The sequence below is a fragment of the Phocoena phocoena genome, chromosome 6, assembly GCF_963924675.1.
Source record: "Phocoena phocoena chromosome 6, mPhoPho1.1, whole genome shotgun sequence".
Lineage (NCBI taxonomy): Eukaryota > Metazoa > Chordata > Mammalia > Artiodactyla > Phocoenidae > Phocoena > Phocoena phocoena.
Genome location: NC_089224.1, coordinates 33,251,890 through 33,255,651, shown reverse-complemented (window position 1 = coordinate 33,255,651; position 3,762 = coordinate 33,251,890). Strand labels below are relative to the sequence as shown.

Here is a 3,762-nt window from a genome sequence, read left to right as displayed (position 1 = left end):
TTAAGAATCCACCTGTCAATGCAGGGGACATGGGTTCCATCCCTGGTCCAGGAAGATCCCACATGCTGTGGAGCAACTAAGCCTGTGCACCACAACTACTGAGCCTGCGTGCCACAACTACTGAAGCCCGTGCACCTAGAGCCCATGCTCCACAACAAGAGAAGCCACCACAATGAGAAGTCCGTGCACTGCAACGAAGAGCCCCCGCTTGCCACAACTAGAGAAAACCTGCGCACAGCAATGAAGACCAAAAAACAAACAAAAAAATGTAGCCAAAAAAAAAAATCATTATGCTGTACATCTTAAACTTATACAGTGCTGTATGTCAATTATATCTCAATAAAACTGGAAGAAAACAACACACGAACCAAAAAAACGCAAATGTGGAGAAGTTCTGGGGAACAGAAGTAGACAGATTGCCTGGTGTACCTTCTAGTAAAGAGGATCACATGATCATGTTTGCAATGCACACTTTGATTTGCCGAATTGGTGCCAGTTGGCAGCAGATCACTTAGTAGTGAAAAAAAAAGGTGTGGGTGGAGTGGGGATTCACAGTAACATATGCAAAAAACCTACTTTTATAAAGTGCAAAAATAAACAGATACAAAGGAATATTTATCATGACAGAAACTGAGGCAGGGATTAAGTGCTGGTGTTTTATCTATGAGGTGCAATCTGAGGGCATTGACAGTGAGGGAGAGGAAAGGAGGAAGTTCGGTTGGCAAGTAACACAGGGGGACATAGTATGTGTGCTGGCTACTGCTTCACGATGAGCCTGGAAGAGACACAGCTAATCACTGTGTAGAAGCATTGGCACAGCCTGCACTACCCTGGACAAACTATGTGAAGAAACTGCCTCAGAGCAGTCTGTGGAAGAAGAAAAGAAAGGAAATCCTCTTCTCTCTCTCTGTCTCTCTCTTTTTCTAGCTGTTTTAGGATTTTAATGTTCTTCACCTATTCAACATAAAATACTGACAATATATAAACAATAAGGGAAAAGACTCTTCAGCAAAGACCTTCCAGAACTCACAGTTTCCCTCTGGTCAAACACTATAAAAGAACATTCAAGTGAACAAAGGATAAGGGAGTTTAACAGAGAATTTTAGTTCAACGGCATAACCAAAAAAGAGCCAATCAACCAACCTTCTCTTCTACTCTTTGAAAGGAAAGCAAAAGTGAACCTGAGAACTTCTAAATCTTTTTTGTAAAGCAGCTTTAAAAGGGAGGGAGGGTGGAAGTGGGGAGCGCAACTGTGGCTAATGTAATACTACAATGCAGGAAGTGAAGGATTCTAACAAATTCTAAAAGTCTCTATGTGTATTACTGAGAACCACATTATTGGAAATATAAGCACGTAGTGATATAAACTATTTGGTACTAAAAACAGACCTTGCTATATAAACATGTAGTACGTCACTTTTGTCTCTTTATGAAAATAACAGTATAAAGAAAGATCTCCCGTTTGCCCTTTAGTCTGGAACTTCTGAACACTCAGCACACGGTCAGTGCAGACCTGAATTAACAGCTGCAGAAGCCAGGAGACCCCACTGCTGTCACTTTGTAAAGGATCAAGGATCGAGTTTCTAGAGAACACCATCCACCCTCCTCACTGTGTGTTTGTGTGCCTCTAGAAACTTCAGTTTGCATAATTAAGTCCACAATCAAGTGTGAATACTGAGATCTAGCTAGAAAAAGTAGTAGCAAAGGCAACATAAGCTAGTTTTTGTTAGAAAAGCAAGAGGAAGATTTTTTAAATGTTTCCAGTTCAAGTCAAGTCTAAGTCCCACCAGCTGTGGATGTTTTGCTATTGTTCCTTGAAAAAAAGAAGAGTCTATAATAAATATGTCCATTCGAGAAAAATGCCATGTTTGTTAAGTTTTTCGTAGCCATTCCCAAGTTACTTTAAATTTTGTCCGATGTTCAAGGACAGAGTACGTATTGGTTAGGATGTGTTCATAGATGTATCTCCAAATAATTTTTCATGAAGGCTGCCAGCTTCTGAACATCTTCTCTCTTGTTGGCATTATACAGAGAAGCCATGATGCCTGCCACAGACCCACGCCCTTTAAAGGAGATTATATTGAATTCAAAAGCTTTATTGAGAAATCTTTTAGTCTAAAGCATCATCTCCTTTGGCATTGCCAATGCAGAATGGAATATTCATCTTGCTTCAGAATGGAATATTTGCCTTGCTTCTATTCTGGGCTTCACTGGATATATATAGGATCCTTGAGAATTATCAATAACATCATAAATCATTTGAGATTTGACAGAGCTAAGCTTCATGGTTGCTTCACCACTGTTAGTCTTCTTTTTGTTTTTGCAGAACTTCTCTGACCAGGGATCAAACCCTCGCCCCCTGCAGTGGAAGCATGGAGTTTTAACCACTGGACCACCAGGGAAGTCCTTCACCACTGTTATTCTTAATATACTCCAAGACCAAGCCAATGCCATAGAAGCCGAAACAGGGAGCTGTGTTGAATAGAGTTGTTTCTGGCTTGCACTTTGTATTCCAGGATGGAGGGGCACTTTCTGAGGGTGAATCCTAGCAGGATATCTTGAAAGATCACCACTGTGACCCCTGAAGAGCCAGCATTCTGCTGGGCACCATCAAAAATCACACCAAACTTGTAAACACCAAACTGGTTTATATGGGAAATTTGAGGACGTGTCAAAAACCAGCAGTGCTCCCCTGACATCAGGGATAAAGTAAAATTCTACTCTGGACCTGGTCTCATTTGTGCAGCAATACATAGAGGAAGTGACCTGATTGAAGTTCCAGGGGCTTGGATCCAGAATTTTCCTATAACTTCTAAGTTTAGAATGGATGACACTCACAGTTCCCAAACTTCTAGGCTTCTGGGGGTTTTCACGTCAATCAGGTTTAAGGGGACAGCACTGAACTGGCCCAACCAACCCTCCTCTTTGCACAAAAATCATTATCTGGAACGGTTAACAATTTCCACATGAGATTCTTTTTTTTTTTTTTTCCACATGAGATTCTATGTGCCGTTAATAATCTCAGCTAAAGCTGATGGCCTGTGGCTCATTTCAAGAACACTAATGCCGACTCCTTTGTGGTCTAGTAGTTCCTTTTGTATGTCTAACAACACAGAGCTAGGCAGCTTGGTGGCCTGAGCTAAATATGACTGCCTACCTCCAAGTGTTCGCAGTGCATCCCGAGCGAGCGGCATGGGTGGAGCTGGCTGGAGAAGATCCATCACAGGACAGTGTACATCTCTCTCCTGTCTCTTATTTCCCCATAGTCAGAGTTTTCCCCACTGGGAGTTAACTCCTCCATCATCCCAGATTGCATCACCCAGCCCCTTTGGTGCCTGTTAGAGAAGTCAGATTCCTTGCCTGTGACGTGTGGCATTTTATCGCAGTCTGAAAGTGGAAGAAAAAGCCAGAAACTCGGGGCACATTGCTAGTTGCTCTGGATGTTCAGTGGCAGCCTTGAGATAGGGCCTGGCTCTCTCCTATAAAATGACTGATTTATGCCCCAGATGGCATAGCTGTGAAGGCCCAACTGACACTGGTTGCAGCAGTGGCAGCTGAGGTGGAGCAGGAAGCTCTCACCCATACTTTGTGGCTCTCCTCCCTGAAATTAGCCATGCTGCCTGTACAAGAGAAGCCTCTTCTTGCAACAACATGGATGGACTTGGAGGGTACTATGCTTAGTGAAATAAGCTGGACAGAGAAAGACAAATACTGTATGATATCAAACAAACTAGTGAATATAACAAAACAGAAGCAGACTTA

At 42.4% G+C, this 3,762-nt stretch overlaps 1 pseudogene; it reads right to left on the bottom strand.

Annotated features, from left to right (window-relative positions):
- Positions 1 to 1,953: 1,953 nt before the first annotated feature.
- Positions 1,954 to 3,194, bottom strand: LOC136125023 (phosphoserine aminotransferase-like; annotated as a pseudogene).
- Between the last annotated feature and the right edge of the window lie 568 nt (positions 3,195 to 3,762).